The sequence below is a fragment of the Hyla sarda genome, chromosome 3, assembly GCF_029499605.1.
Source record: "Hyla sarda isolate aHylSar1 chromosome 3, aHylSar1.hap1, whole genome shotgun sequence".
Lineage (NCBI taxonomy): Eukaryota > Metazoa > Chordata > Amphibia > Anura > Hylidae > Hyla > Hyla sarda.
In genome coordinates, this window is record NC_079191.1 from 218,908,722 (window position 1) to 218,926,111 (window position 17,390).

Sequence of the window (17,390 nt, forward strand, 5' to 3'; positions counted from 1 at the left end):
CATACGCATAACATCCTTACAATGAAGGGTACATGAGATGGAGTCTACCATGCTGCTGCCGTAGAGTAGAGTAGAATAGTAGACAACTGCAGAAAAACCAGGAGTATGCAGAGAAAAATATCCCTTTGTAGGCGCTGCACACAGCATGGAAGATAACGATAAAACTTAGATATAGTTTCAAAGCTTTATTAATCCACTTATGTGTTTTGGGTACTGGACCCTTCATCAGATTGGCAACCAACTGGCCAATCTGACGAAGGGTTCAGTACCCAAAACGCGTAATTGGATTAATAAGGCTTTGAAACTATATCTAAGTTTTATCGTTATCTTCCACACTGAGTGCAGCGCTTACAAAGGGATATTTGTCTTTGCATACTCCAGGGGTCAATATGGGCACTCAGCTACACAGGACACACTGTGCACTCTATCCCCTTTCTATCATAGCCAGTATTAACTTTTCCAACATTTTTTACAGTAAATCCTTTGTGAGATATGACCAGACCATCTATTATTTGCTCCCCACATGCATCCATGAGCCCTTGGTGCCATGACACTGGCTGTCCTTTCTTGAATCACTTTTGGCAAGTACTAAGTCATCAAGCTATCACAGTTTTGCTCTTTTTAAGTTTGTAATATTTTTTAAGCTTGTCCATTTTCCAGCTTTTAAATCATCAGCTTCAAGAAGTGATAATTATTCACTTCATATGTAACGCTAAGAAAATCACCTTGTGCATATGACACCACCATCTACTTTTATCTCAAGCAGCCTTACTTTTCTGGCTAATCATTTAACCAAGAAAACAGGCAAACAGGTAACATGGTTCAAAAGATGGTGCCACGATATAGGTCTGCACCATCCCTAAGAAACCAGCAAACAAGAATGCATACAAGAATATTATTGTTTTCCTATGAAAATTGTCCTGCAGATTATTTTTCCAAGAGGGATGAAAGATATTAATTACAGCTATCTGTAGCAACATATCTCAAGAATTCAACCACTCACTTAATGATTAAAGGCCATGAATCCCATGTTTGTTAAGCACCCAACTAGTAAACAAGTGCATACACATCAGTAGCATACACGGTAGGCTTGACAGAAGTAGTTGGCAGTGATGAAAGGTGAAGGTGCCCAGCTTGCTATACTACTATCTCATCTCACAGGCTTTCTCTTGGCTATTCCCTCAAGAGTAGACCATCAAGGCAGAAACAGTGCACATAAAAGCCTTGTTCTGTCATTAGTTTCCCAGTATAATTATGATGCCGTTGCACAGCACAAGAGGAGAAATGTGTCATCTCTCATGCTTCAGAAATTGTTTCTCGTTAATTTTGTGAATGAGTAAAATCAAAAGATTGTATGAATCTGACAAATTATGCACAAATGAGATTGCGATTAATAACAAATTCCACTATACTTGGTATATAGATGAAATCACAGGTTACATAAAGGTAATTGTTAGATAATCTGACATTACTGTAACAATCCTGACGGGACCCATTTTCCTGAAGGAATATTAACGCAACGGTCCTGTATACCTTTCAAATGAAAAAAGGTATACATTCTATGTATTCTGTTAACCCTCAAATCAAAATGTAATGGACTGTACCTTATACACTTCTCAATACAGTAGCTGTGCATCTCACCTTTATATTCTGTATCAGGACTGATTTGCTAAAAGAGCTTCAGCATTCCAAATGAATAGTAAAGAGTGTAAGTAAACAGCTTCCAGGGTGACGGAAAAAAGGTGCTGCCTGTACTAGATTAATGGAAGACTGATGTTAGCTTATTACGTTTTTGTTCAACCATTTCATGAAATCCTGAATGGCGTGAATTCAGTATTAGACTGGACAAACTCAAAGCATTGGGTAATATAGGTAATATTCAGAGACTGGATGAAGCTGGATGACTGCCTGATTTTTTTTTATGAATCAAACAAATGTAAATCTTCAAATGCACTAAAGAAGCTTCTTTTTATGGAACTGTCTCAGCTGTTCACCAAGTGGAACACGGTTGGTACCGGCGAGATTTAGGCTATGAATTTTCTGAAAAAGCAGAGACTAGCTCTCTTTAGCATGCCTCTTGGCCATGAGTTGACATGCTATCAATTAAATCAGAGTCACAGTAGATTGGTCATCCCAGTAAAAAGGCAAATTTTCACTAGATATAACAGACCCTAGAGCAGATGTAAGTATCTAGGAAAAACCTGCTGACACAGAAATGAACAGCACTCTGAGTAGCAGAGTGGTTAATGTGCACTGCATACTGATGAACAACATTAAAGAGGTACTTACATCATCTATCACATAGGTCCATTTTACAGCAGGCTGAGCACTAAAAGAACAGACTCTTGGAATGAACACATAGCATTTACAGAGGGTGTGTTATTCAAAGTAATCTATTTTTCTATATATGCATATGCCTTGTCCAGATCGGGTCATAGACTGGTACAACTAGTATTGCAACAACTCATATTTGATGGAAATCCGTTTCAAAAGAGCATTTTTTCTTGAGGGGGACCCCCCCCCCCAATCTCCTGCATGGCACCTGGCAGTCCACAGCCAAAATGCCCCCTCTATGTATCTCTATGGGATACATGAGGGGGGCATGTCAGCCGCTGCTTCGTGCGGGGGAGGCATGGGGGTCCCAGCGCTCAGAACCCCACGCAGAAGATCACGGGGGTCCCAGCGCTCAGACCCCCGCGTTTTATAACTTATCCCATATCCTTTTGATATTAGATAAGTTTTATTTCACAAGAGTACTCCTTTAACCCCTTATGGAACACGGGTTTTTCTGTTTTTGCACTTAAATTTTTTCCTCATCACCTTCTAAGAATCATAACTCTTTCAATTTTGCACCTACAGACTCATATGATATTTTTTTGTGCCACCAATTGTACTTTGTAATGACATCAATCATTTCACCACAAAATTTATGGCGAACCCAGAAAAAAAATATTTGTGGGGCAAAATTGAAAAAAAAAAAAAGCCATTTTGTAAGTTTTGGGGGCTTTCGATTCTACGCAGTGCACTTTTCGGTAAAAAATGACACCACATATTTATTCTGTAGGTCCATACGGTTACAATAATACCCAATTTATATAGTTTTCTTTATTTTACTACTTTTAAAAAATTATAACTACATGCACCAAAATTAGTATGTTTAACCCCTTAAGGACCAAGGGCGTACAGGTACGCCCTTGGTCCTGCTCTCCTGATATAACGCGGGGTTACACAGTAACCCCGCGTCATATCGCAGCGGGCCCGGCGTCATAGTGAAGCCGGGACCCGCTTCTAATAGCGCGCAGCGCCGATCGCGGCACCGCGCGCTATTAACCCTTTAGCCGCGCGCTCAGAGCTGAGCCGCGCGGCTAAAAGTGAAACCGAAAGTGGCCGGCTAGCTCAGTCGGGCTGTTCGGGATAGCCGCGGCTAATCGCGGCATCCCGAACAGCTGACAGGACAGCGGGAGGGCCCCTTCCTGCCTCCTCGCTGTCCGATCGCCGAATGACTGCTCAGTGCCTGAGATCCAGGCATGAGCAGTCATGCGGCAGAATCGTTGATCACTGGTTTCTTATGAGAAACCAGTGATCAGCATAGAAGATCAGTGTGTGCAGCGTTATAGGTCCCTATGGGACCTATAACACTGCAAAAAAAAAGTGAAAAAAAAAAGTGAATAAATATCATTTAACTCCTCCCCTATTAAAAGTTTGAATCACCCCCCTTTTCCAATAAAAAAAAAAACACAGTGTAAATAAAAAGAAAAATGAACATATATGGTATCACCGCGTGCGGAAATGTCCGAATTATAAAAATATATCATTAATTAAACCGCTCGGTCAATGGCGTGCGCGCAAAAAAATTCCAAAGTCCAAAATAGTGCTTTTTTGGTCACTTTTTATATCATTTAAAAATGAATAAAAAGCGATCAATAAGTCCTATCAATGCAAAAATTGTACCGTTAAAAACTTCAGATCACGGCGCAAAAAATGAGCCCTCATACCGCCCCATACACGGAAAAATAAAAAAGTTATAGGGGTCAGAAGATGACAATTTTAAACGTATTAATTTTCCTGCATGTAGTTATGATTTTTTCCAGAAGTCTTAAAAAATCAAATCTATATAAGTAGGGTATCATTTTAATCGTATGGACCTACAGAATAAAGATAAGGTGTCATTTTTACCGGAAAATGTACTACGTAGAAACGGAAGCCCCCAAAAGTTACAAAACTGCGTTTTTTTTTCAATTTTGTCGCACAATGATTTTTTTTTCCGTTTCACCGTAGATTTTTGGGCAAAATGACTGACGTCATTACAAATTAGAATTGGTGGCGCAAAAAATAAGCCATCATATGGATTTTTAGGTGCAAAATTGAAAGAGTTATGATTTTTTAAAGGCAAGGAGCAAAAAACGAAAATGCAAAAACGGAAAAAACCCCGGTCCTTAAGGGGTTAAAATTGTCATCTTCTGACCCCTATAACTTTTTTATTTTTCCATATATGGGGTGGTATCAGGGCTCATTATTTGCGCCGTGATCTGAAGTGTTTATCAGTACCATTATTGTTTTGATCAGACTTTTTGATGACTTTTCATAAAAAATTTAGGCTATACAAAGTGACCAAAAATACGCAATTTGGGAATTTGGATTTTTTTTTTACGTGTACGCCATTGACCGTGCGGTTTAATTAATCTTATATTTATATAGTTTGGACATATATGCACGCGGTGATACCACATATGTTTATTTTTATTATGTTTACTTATTTTTATATGGAATTTGGGAAAATGGGGTGATTTAAACTTTTAATAAGGAAGGGGTTAATGTGTGTGTTCTTAAACTTTTTACAAACTTTTTTTTTTATTTTTTTTACACTTTTAGGAGGAATCATTTATTCCTCATACAGATCAATGTGGTTCCATAGAATCACATTGATCTGTGCGCTCTGTGCTTAACTGATAAAGCCTGGCCCTGCCAGGCTTTATCATTCACAGCACAGCAGCCAGCACTACAGGAGAGGTAAGCCCTCCGGATACCTCAGAAGTGGATCGCCCCGCGCGATCGCGCTGTGGGGGGGCCATCCACACCACTGGACAACCAGGGAGCAGTTAGAGGTAACTTTAGACACCGCTGTCAGCTTTGACAGCAGAAATCTAAAGGGCTAATTGCCGGACGCGGCGAGTCGGCTATCAACGCCGGCCCTCAGCTACAAGAATCAGCTGAGGGCCGGCCGGTATGACGCGGGCAAGATTATATTAGCTTTGCACACTGTTCTGGGACTGTTCATCCAGTCTTTTAGAAAGATCATTATTAACGGGAACATGTAAACAGAGGCAGCCTAAATCTATTGACAAGTTCCCTTTTAAAGGGGTATTCCATTATCTGTCCATTATGAAGAATTATGCTAGTCCTACATTTACTTGCTATATGGCTCTGCTGTGGATCATCTACTTTTCTTCTTTATATGGTCCACCCAGGTTTAGCGTTTCCATTTAGGTCTTGATGACGTTTGTCTCAAGCCTATTTCCCAATCCTTTTCTGCTCGAGGTGGCAACCGGTGTCAGGGGCTTGGCTATTTCTTGTATTTCCTCACAAGCCAGCCCCCTGATGACGTTTGCGGTCCATCTGTACGTCCTGACGTGCCGGCGTCCCGTGATCTCGGCAATCTGCAGAATGCGGGAGCGCTGGCACAATGGAACGTACAGATGGACCACAAACGTAATCAGGGGGCTGGCTTGTGAGGAAATACAACAAATCGCCAAGCCCCCTGACAACAGCTGCCGCCTCGATTCGCAAAGGATTGTGAAATAGGCTTGAGACGAACGTCATCAAGACCTGAACAGCAACTCTAAACACGGGGGACCAAAAAGTAGACGATCCACGGCAGAGCCGTATAGCAAGTAAATGTAGAACTAGCATAATTCTTCATAATGGTTAGGATAGATAAAAGTTAGTTAAGCCCGGAATACCCCTTTAAAACAAAGAAAAACACTTTCTATGGTCCACAGGTTACACTTTAAACCCAACTACAGACAATGGCTTAAAGGCAAACTTACAGCAGGGTCACCTGCATTAACCTAAATAAGGGTTAGTGCGGGTGACCTTGTTTCTTAACGCTTCTTAAATTGGTGTAGCCGTTCATCTTGTTACTGATCTGGTAATTTCTTCTGAACTGTACTGGAGGCATCTGCTGTTGAATGTGTAATGCTTTTTACCACCCACTCCCCATTTGATCAGGGAATTCTGTCTGTGGCCAGTGACAATGCATGAGTGTGGCCTTTTTATCATTAGCCATGCATGTCTATGGTTGGAAGAAAAGGGTAACCACAGTGATGCAGTTAGCAATACTTAAATGTCTCATTAAATCTGTGAGCACTTTATGTCTGTAGAATGGTATTGTAGATGAATAAAGGTTGAAGATATTTCTTTCATTAAGGTGGCCATACATTTTCAAGTTGTCCAAAGGAACAGTTATCTCTCCCAACCTCCCCATACACATGGACATTTGGTACGGCCAAGCATATGTATTCTCTACCGGATGGGGTAACCCCACAGCCAGTAAGCTCTGGCGTTGGCTTATCCCTACCAAAACAATAAGCTCAGATGGAGAAAATACAGTATGTCTGACCCTTCCTTACACTAAACTGATGATGGAGAATAAGGAGAGCACCATGTATCTTAGACAGTTATTTTTATTGAAGTAAACTATTTATGCAGGAATTTAAATAGTTCCAAATGTACATACAAACTAAGGCTTCGTTCACACCACAATCATGGTTTCTATTACAACAGAAACCAATGCATCAATAGACCATACTGACTTATAATAGGCTCCCTTGAATTCCATCATGGTGTCCATGAATTTAATACACATAATAGTGGTATTCTTTTTTTTTTTTTTTTTTTTTTTTTACAGAACTACTGAAATACTACTTTGAAACATGTCTGACAGTAGTGTGAACACAGCCTTAATCCACTCTTTAAAGGGTAGCTCCCAGCATCCATTTTTTTTTTCTGTCCCTGCCTATTGCCCATCTATCCCTAACCCCCTTCCGGCCTTTACATTTTTTTTTTTTTTACTATATTAAAAGGTCTTTTTGTCTGCCTGGTAGTGTGCTCACTACCAGGCAGACTTCCCCAGCAGCCACTACGTTCACTGATGCCTGCTGGGGCCGACACTTCCGCCCTTAGTTCACTATACAGGGTGCCTCCAGCTGTTTCACCACTACAACTCCCAGCTTCCCCTGACATCCACTGGCTGCCAGGGCATGCTGGGAGTTGTAGTGGTGAAACAGCTGGAGGCACCCTGTGGTGAAAACAATAACTTCAGAGCAGCAGCAGCAGCGCGGCACTCCCCCACCCCCCCCAATACCTCTAGTGCAGAGCGGCAGCGGTAGATGCCGGGAGGCGGGGCCGGGATGTCAAGCAGCGGCGGCGTGAGGTGAAACACCTCACAGCGGCGCTCCCCTGAAACAACCCCCCCCCCATACCTCTAGTGCAAAGCGGCAGCGGTGGTGTGTAGATGCTGGGAGGCGGGGCCGGCATGTCAAGCCAGGGAGCCAATGCGCTCTCAGCGCTCGCTCCCCCCTGTCTGATTGACAGGCAGGGAGCGAGCGCAGGCAGAATGAATTAGGACTGATGCCCGGCCAGCATCAGTCCGAAATCAGGCGTGACGTCACGCCAGCCTGCAGCCGGCCACTAGGAGGGAGACCCCTAGTGGCCGGTTTTCAACAGTAAAATAAACTATTTTAATGAAAAAAAATTTAATAGGTTTATATTAGAGATATGTTGTAGTACATAAGTACTACAACATATCAAAAAAAAAGTTTGGTGACAGTGCCCATTTAATAAAAAAAGAGTGATAACAAATTAAAGCGTAATATGAGGTCCAATAGTTAGAGCAAATGTACAGTAGAGGAACAGTATAATAGAATACAAATGGAAAAGGCTTATATCTAGGGACCAAATATTACAACAAATTACAATTTAAAGTAAATTTTGGGCAGGTATGCTGTTCTATATGTATGCATTTACCTCCATGATAACAAAACGGTTAACAAGCAATGAGTAGCCATACTTTTCTTAAACAACATTAATAAAAGTAAACATTATAACAGGTGAGTCATGAAGCGGGTTGCCTTGGAATGTTTAGCTTCTTTGATTTTTAAATATCAAATCCGTGTTTGTGGCTTTTAGATTACACAGGGCACCATTAAGCTTGAGGGGAGCTTTTTTTTCCAAGGTTTGATTGACACTATTAACCGTATCCAACATGCATCAGTGGCACAGGGATGGAACTAGCTAATCAATTTAACATTCTGCCACCTCATATTTACATATCAATATGCTTATTACCATATTTCTTTAGGTCTCTTATCTTAGAGCAGATCTAAAGGAAATATATATCCAACATAATCAACACTGAGTATATGACTGCAGCCTATTACCTCGGATTAAAAAGAAGTGCACCACAACCTACACAGCAATACACACGCATTACAAACAATACACAGACCATTCCTTACTCCTACCTGTATCTCACTGGAAGACTTTCATCTTAGATAAGCACTGACAGAGAGAAAACTATACTAAGTTAAAGTAGTAGTCTTCAGTATTCCCTCCCTGCACATCACAAGCGAGCCTGCGGGCTCTAAAGGAGAAGTGTCTCATACATGGGTGCATTAGACCGCCTTCAGACACTAGATGACTCTTACAATTTCAATCTCTGCAACACAAAGTAAAACTCATGTGGTGAGGGGAAATGAAGGTGTTTCCATAAGGTTACACTACACTAAGAACACACAAAACCAATTAAAAAAAGATGTAGTACTTAGCATAAAACTCCCTTCATGAACCTAATCTCCCCACCTTCATGAACCTCACCACCCCTCCACCAGTAGACTTGGGACTCATGTTTTTGAAATTGCCCCAGTAGTCGGGGTCTTGGCAATCACACATATACTTCCTATACTGTGATAGGGAATATGTGTTATTGGTAGGACAACCCATTTTACAGTTTAACTCGAACTATGTGACACCTAAGTTCCAGAAATGAACTGCTCTCTGGAAAAGAAGTCCAGCAGAATTTTGCATAGTAAAGCATAATATAAATTTAAAAGCAGTCCAAGATGGGCAGTTAAATATTTATAAAATTATTTAACATTTATGCAGGTTTCATTGAAGAAAAATTGAGTTGTCTGTAAAATTAAAGGCGTTATCCACCATAAGGTGATTTTAGTACGTACCTGGCAGACAGTAATGGACATACTTAGGAAGGATCTGCGCTTGTCTTGGGGCTAAATGGCTATGTTGTGAGATTACCATAATACTGTGACTAGCTTTTTGTGAACTAGTATTTCCTATTTGACTTTTCTTCTTTTGCTTACAAATCCCATAATTCCATTTGCCTCCCTCCCACACATCAGCCACTCCACCCATTGAAACATAAATGAGTTGCATCCATTCCAAAGACCTGTGGTTTTCAATCAGGGTGCCTACAGCTGTTGCATTAGTTGCAGAATGATCTCTCTCCCACCAAGCGATCCCTGCACCCATTGAAGCAGACAGGCTCCCTGTCATCAGCTGACTAGTATGACAGGTCTCAACCGCAGTGCAACCTGGGAAAAATCCGAGATAACAGTAATTTTGTATGCTAAAAATTTAAAACGGGAAAAAATGAGAAAACCGTCACATACAGGTACAGACACTATATTATGAACTAAACTAACTTTACAGCCCCTGTAGCATAGTCAAATAAAAAAAAATCCTGGAATAACCCTTTAAAAACTTGGATGATGTATATGAATGTAATGCATTATTTCTTCCATGCCACAGATATTTTTTTCCTGCGATTCAGCACAAACACAATTGAGCTATAAATATAATACTCTGCTTTTGCATCATGACAGGTATTACAGCTTAGTCTCATTCGCTTGAGTTTAAGAAAGCTGCAGTGAACTATAATACCAGGTGTAGAGCTGTGCCTGGCAAACAATAAAGGACATATAGTCCCTTATTTTTACAGCCCCTGAAAATCCCTTTAATGAAGTCAACTATGATACAATTTAATTGTTTTATAATGCAATTACATGATAAATCATTAAAGGGGTACTCCGCCCCTAGACATCAGATGTCAGATCGCCGGGGTCCCGATATGCTCTGTGCAGTAATGATAGCGGGGTGCTGCAGCTGAGATCCCGGGGGTCCCCAGCAGTGGGACCCCTGCGATCTGATATCTTATCCCCTATACTTTGGATAGGGGATAAAATGCTAGGGGTGGAGTACCCCTTTAAAGTCCATCTTCAAGATGACCCTGTGTCAAGCAGGTCTTCTGGCAGCATTTATATATTGGTATACTATAGTGTTATTACCAGCGTTTGGGAAGAGGACTTTCAGCTGCAACAGCTACTGTAGCTGAGCGGCAACTAAGCATGGCAGCTTGAGAAGGCCAGAATCCTCTGCCTGTTATGAAAGCCCCCTGGCATTCAGTGGGATTCATGCCATGGCCGCCATCTTGCAGGATGCACTCTATTGGGGCATGACCTAGGCAATTAACCTATGCAGTTACATGTGCATTTGTTGTGTGCCATGATAACCAATATACATGCTGCCTCTGATACTTAGTACTGATATGCATATATATTTGTATTTCTGAAGCCCAAAAAATTACCTATCCAGTGACGTTGCTATTTGAATGTAACATGTGAGCACGGCCAATGCATTGTGATACAGATGATATAATATGAGCACATTAAGCATACACTGAGTTAAGTGGCATTTTTTTTTCCTAATGCACACTTATTAGACACTGGGTCTTGCAAAAAGAGGGTGTAAAAGTGCCTCCCCTGATGCCATATAAAAAGTCTCAGACACTACTTTTGGGTAGTGCACCTCTGGTGAGAAATTGTTGACTTGTAGACATGCCTCTATGACGCACTATGCCCAGTTGATGAGCAGAATGGTGGTTTCAATGAATTTTCTGCCATATGACCAAGTGATTGATCTGCCAAAAAGCAAAAAACAACTCCCACAATTTTCCTGTTGATCATCCAGACACAAGTGGCACCTTTATTACACACTTCTGTCTCTGCCCAGAACATTTTTAGGTGCTTAACAGAACGAAATTTGGGGTCAATGCACCTATTTTGTGTCCTGTAATTGAATTGGTTTAAGATAAAAGACTGTATGCCACAAATGTGCCATAATTGTAGCCCAAGATTCTGGTGCACTGTAACAAACTAATAGGTGGTTTTAACTTCAAGATTGGACATTCTAGAGCAGACATATTCAGGCTGCTTTCACATTAGGTTTTGTTCCCTCTTTCAGGCTACACGTCAGCAACCTGTCAAAAAAAAGGATGCCGACATGCAGCCTGACATGTTGTTAATGGGCTTATATACCTCAATAAATTGTAGTCTAATTTCCTGTCCAAGTTTTAGAGTTTTGTACAGGCCAGGCAAAGGTAATGTGAAAACCTAAGAATGCAACAGATTTATCCAACAGCAAGATACACAGACAAATCTGGCCAAACTTTCAGACTGCAATGATTCCATTTGTGTTCAGACATACCGACATTTGCACAAAATTTCTTATAGAAGAGAGCATTTATCATTTCCCATCTATCTTTTTTAGTGCAATATATACAAAAAACACTTTTTAAAAGTCCCCAACAATATGAATGTGATTGTAAGTTAAATTATTGGTTATTTCTGGATTGAGATGGAAAAAAAACTATTTTAATATGTAAAATAAGTATATTAAAGGGGTACTCCAATGGAAAAAAAATGTTTTAATCAACTAGTGCCAGAAAGTTAAACAGATTTTTAAATTACTTCTATTAAAAAAATCTTTACCCTTCCAGTACTTTTTAGCAGCTGTATGCTACAGAGGAAATTCTTTTCTTTTTGAATTTGTTTCTTATCTTGTCCACAGTGCTCTCTGCTGACACCTGATGCCCGTATCAGGAACTGTCCAGAGCAGGAGAAAATCCCCATTGCAAACCCATGCTGCTCTGGACAGTTCCTGACACGGACAGAGGTGTCAGCAGAGAGTACTGTGGAAAAGACAAAAAAAGAAGTTAAAAAAGAAAATAATTTCCTCTGTAGCATACAGCCATCGGAAGGGTAAAGATTTTTTAATAGAAGTCATTTGCAAATCTATTTAACTTTCTGGCACCAGTTGATAAAAAAAAAAAAAATATGTTTTCCACCGGAGTACCCCTTTAAGTCAAATGCCTGGGTTAAAAAGCATATAAAATAATGTGATTAAAACAGCAGACCATTCCTAGAAATCTGTGAAAAACTGAAAATAAAAAAAAATGAAAATACAAAAGAAAACTTTAAGAGACATTGGCAGATCTTTAATTGAAGTGCAGTAACCTAGTAACCATGTAGAAAGACCTTTCAAGGTTTTTCCCTAGATCCTATTAACTGCAGAGCCATATATGTTCTAATGATAGACATCACAGGTCTGTGCACTGTAGGCTTTTATGCTATTGCTGAAGTAACCTGCAGAGCTTGGCTTAATATGACAATTTCTTTCACTGGTATTTTAATGTTAGTAATTTTTTTAATCATCTTTTTATGTTGCATGTCTGTAAAATGGCAATAATGTTAAGATATTGATGTGCAAAATATTAACGCGTATTCCATCAAAAGTCATAAGAAATGTAATTCAAAATTAACTATCGGGGACAATATGCGATACAGCAACTGACCGGGACAGTTGAAAAGACAATTGGTTCCAAATAATGGTGTGGTGCCAATCCAGGGTCCTGTCACCACATTACATAAGTATGTTTTGGTATTACATACAACTGGTGTGGACACAGTTTGCCACCCAATTGGTTTGGCATTCTGGCCACTCTCAAGGGTTTTGTCTAAGCAGCCCACCTGGTTTTTACTATTTAAAGGCTGTATGAATATATATGTACTTCGCTGCATGGAGTTACCAGGTTGCTACCTCTAAGAGTGGTCCCGATGTGGGTCGCACGTGGACTAGTGGACCAAAAGACACCAGAGCCAAGTCAGAGTTCTGCCTAAGGTTATGGACAGGCAGCAAATTATTGTGGTCTGAGAAAGGAGAATGGTTGTGGCAGGCACTACCAGTTCATGGTTAACACTTCAGGTTCAGGGTCATACACTAGAGAGGCAATGAGGTACAGAGTATCAGGAGTTCAGAGCACAAGCCAACACATAATATTGCACACTAACAGAGACATCTTCACTATAGAACACAAGGGAATATATCAATTTTTGAAGGTGGAGTGCATGTGTTTGCCTCAAATAGGTAGTTCAGAAAGGTGGTTGGCTGCGGACAGAACTGTCTAGGGTAGGAGAAAGTCCCCATAGCAAACTTATCCTACTCTGAACAGTTCCTAAAATGAACAGATGTGTCAGCAGAGAGCACTGTGATCAGACAGAAAGGAAATTCAAAAAGAAAAGAACTTCCTGTGGAGCATATAGTAGCTGAAAGGATTAAGATTTTTTAATAGAAGTCATTTACAAATATGTTCAACTTTCTGGCACCAATTGATAAAAAAAAAAAATGTTTTCCAGTGGAGTACCCCTTTAAAGCATAAGTGCAATGACCAGTCGGTTTTATTTTTTTTATACAAAGCAAAATATGGTCTATTATTTAGTTCTGAGACATTTAAGGTTATAGAGGTTATTGTAAGCAAGAGGGTGCACAGATGGAGAACCAAAGGCATAGAAGGTCCAATAGGAGATCCATTGCACCCTTTCTTCTATGTATGCCACTGTGGAGAACTGTTCTCTAACAACAAGAGGGGCAAATGAGAGAGGAAGCAATGTGGGGTTATGTATTAATGTGACCTGTTGTGTAGTATTTTTGACATTCAGAACTAACACAAGTATGTAATTGTAAAATAAAGTCTACACAATTTGCATAATGTTTAGTGGACAAAGGATGAGAAGAGACTAGACAAAAGACTATTATTTGTGTATCAGGTATGCGTTGAGATTCTACCAGTAAGTCAACTGCATGACTATCACATGCTGTCATAGTAACAACATCAACCCCTTGCTTTTTTTATCTCGAAGTAAAAAAAAAAAAATACAGACTAGTGGAAAAAAAACCCTGTAAGGCTGCATTCACACCACGTTTTTGCAATACAGTTCCCGTATACGTTTTCAATTTGAAAACAGTATGGAACTGTATTGAAAACCGTATGCATTGAATGCCGTATGCCAAATGATGCATCCGGTGGCATCCGTTTTGCATCTTGTATGGTTTTGTCTGTTTTTTTTCCCCCGTACCCAAAACCGTAGCCTACCACAGTTTTTGTTTCGGGTGAAAAATCGTACTGAAACCGTATCCGTTTTTTTTTTAACATGGGAGTCAATGGGAACTGTACAGAACCGTATGTGCATACGGTTCCATCCAGTTTGAACCATAAGGTTTTTAACTTTGCACATTTTTTTTTGGGGGGGGGGGGGGGGAATTTCAATCAAACAAGTGAAACTTGATTCAAAGTTAAAAAGGTATACGTTTTTTTTAAAAACGGATGCAACCAGACATCATTTTTCAAACCTTACACCGTTTTTAACCGTATAGGGGTCAAAATTTGTACACACGTTTTGATACAGTTTAGTTCGATTTTTAGTAATGCGTTTTTTTTTTGTTTTGTTTTTTATCAAAAACCTGTACAGGAACTGTATTGCAAAAACATGGTGTGAATGCAGCCAGTGATACAGAAAACCATGAATCGCATTCTCTCTCTAGAATCAGTCTGAAAGGTTGCTATATTTTCACATGCTACAGGGGGTGACCTTATGCAGGGCGCATTGTTTTCCTGATTGTCTTACAACTATGGACTATCTCGGACATCATAATCCTAATCCAAGGCTGTAAGGCTGTCATGAGAGTTCACCATATTTTGCTGGATCTGATAAAATTAGCATTTTTTTTTTATCATATCAGATAATAGATGTCTGAGGAGTCTATTGATTATCCTCTGTAGTCATAGAAGATTAGTCAACAAACCAACAAACATGTAGGATTGCTGCATATGGACCCTAATTCCTTCTAAATAATGTCCTTCATCTTTTCACATTAGGTTAAACATCTGTGTTTACAAGCTGGAGCACAAGATACACTAGATGTGTGCATGTGTTGTGCTGATTACAAGGCTTATAGCTATGTGCAATGATCTCCGAAACGAAGTGTTGGGCACACAGCAGCTCCAGCAGGAAATACAGAAGATATCTAAGGAAACAGGTAACCAGAGAAACTAGTAGCATCTCCATTTTTGTCAAATTACATGTATCAAGACTCGTGCACTTATAGAAACAATGGAGATAATATCACAAGCCTAATATATAGCCTTATGAATGTTGTCATGGAAAACCACAGAAAACTCTATAGGAATACCTCTCCCTGCAACTATTAACTGGGAAACATATTTCTTCTCCTTGCCTGATAATAAAATGCCAACAAAACCCATGTTTCCCAACACCAAACATAAATGAATGCACTGCTTTACAACCTACATCTGGCATTAAATACTGACTTCTATGACCACAATATGCTGCAACAGACAAATGTCAGTGACAGAAAACTAGGCAGTGAACTGTAGCTGTGACACTCCAGATTTAGTGGTCAGGAGATGGCAGAGCTTACAGTGTAATTTGTTGATGCGAGAAAAAATGTCATCAGAATCACAGGATTCCACGTGGCATTACTGAATTTACCTGCGCTTTGAATGAGAATAGACTTGGAAGAAAGGCATATGCACAAGTCTATTTCTCATATATTATAATATTTAAAAAAAGAAAATAAAACATTTGCAGAATTTAAAACAGGTGTAAAGACGCAATAATCATTGGTCTTGAACAGTGTTTCCCAACCAGGGTGCCTCCAGGACAGCCAAAGGCTACCAAAGGCTGTCCAGGCATGCTGGGAGTTGTAGTTTTGCAACATCTGGAGGCACCCTGGTTGGGAAACACTGGTGTAGAAGAAAATCTTCAATGCTTACATAATGCCTTAATGAGCACCCATTGGTGTTCACTCAAGGGGGCTTTGGCCAGGCTATCGCCTTTTTATGGCTGCAGCCAAGCCGCTCGGTTTGGGTCTCCCATGCTGGGAAGGCATGAGCTCAACTGTCAGTATGACAGCCAGGGCCCTGCGTTCACTGCCAGGAACAAAGAAACCTCTGTTTCTGGCAGTTAAACCAGTTATAAGCCGTGGTCAAAAACAGTACTGAGGGGCCCTTTTCCCTGAAGGGCAGCCCGGTGACACGCTCGGTGGGTGCCAAGGTGTTTCCAATAAGTTCGACAGACATAATACACTGACCTGCAACAGTAGTGTATTATATATATCAGAGATCATAAGATCATCGGTGAAAGTCCCTTACTGGGACTCGTTAATAAAATACATTTTAGTATAATACATAAAATAATTTGAAAACCTATATATATTTGGTATCACTACACATCCATGACAACCTGAACTATAAAAATATTTCATCCTGCACAGTGAAGGCTGTAAAAAAAAATATTTAAAACAACAAGGAGAAAATGGCAGTATTTTGTTAATCTGCCTTTCAAAACAATGGAAAAGTGAGGCTACATCTCATTTAGGGTCCACCAAACAAAGGAGTCAAATGGACACTTTACACAACAGGGACTACTGGGTCCAGACAAATCCCATTAACTTCAATGGGGTCTGTCAGGTGTCTGTTATTTTAGGGGAGTTAAGAGTAAAAAAAAAAAAGATTGGATATGAAGCATTTTTTTCTCTACTTCACTTCCCAACCTTTAGCGGCAATGTGAGCGTTGTCTTAGCAATTAAAATTCAAGTGCCTGAAAATTATAACCATAGAAACTACATGTTTTTCTGTAAATAAAAAACAAAACAATCCACTACCAAGCTCCGTCAAGAAACAATGGCATGTGGCGACTCATTATTATTATCGTTATATTTATTTATATATTTTTTCATAAAAAAAATAATTCTGTTGTGTCATACTGCTTAAAAAAATAAACAACAACAAATGTCTGCAATCAAACTAATTATGTTATAAAATGAATTATGTGATTTTTTACCACACAGTGCATGAAAAAAAACACAAAATAAATTCACTGATATTTTTCTCAATACCCTCCCCCCCAAAATAATTAAATTTAAACAATTAGTTATATGAACCCCAAAATGGTGCCATTAAAAAATAAAGTTTTAAAATGTGACGTTGAATAAAATAAAGAAAACTATTTCTGCATTGAGGCCCAAATTGGCTTGGTCACTAAGGGGTTAAATTGTTGTGTGCTGTACAGTCTAGTATTACTTCAATAGTGTAACATTAAGCCAGTTGTTTCTTTAAAATAACAGGTATAACATAAAAGAGCACGTGATCGATCATTATTTAATCATCGACACAATTT

General features: G+C 39.7%; 1 protein-coding gene and 1 long non-coding RNA gene across 5 annotated transcripts in view; one reads left to right on the forward strand and one right to left on the reverse strand.

Annotated features, from left to right (window-relative positions):
- BACH2 (BTB domain and CNC homolog 2) overlaps nucleotides 1-17,390 on the reverse strand; it is a 304,321-nt gene that overhangs the window by 120,714 nt on the left and 166,217 nt on the right. Inside the window, exon 1 of one of the 4 annotated variants that reach the window (XM_056566117.1) lies at nucleotides 15,986-16,080. The exons of the other annotated variants lie outside the window; for them this stretch is intronic. The gene's annotated coding sequence lies outside the window, so the exon portion shown is untranslated. Of the gene's footprint in view, nucleotides 1-15,985; nucleotides 16,081-17,390 lie in introns of those variants that run through there. 4 annotated transcript variants of the gene reach the window in all.
- LOC130362120 (uncharacterized) overlaps nucleotides 1-17,390 on the forward strand; it is a 58,028-nt gene that overhangs the window by 25,651 nt on the left and 14,987 nt on the right. The window contains exon 3 of the long non-coding RNA XR_008891280.1: nucleotides 15,068-15,228. This is a non-coding gene — a long non-coding RNA (uncharacterized LOC130362120). The remainder of the gene's footprint in view (nucleotides 1-15,067; nucleotides 15,229-17,390) is intronic.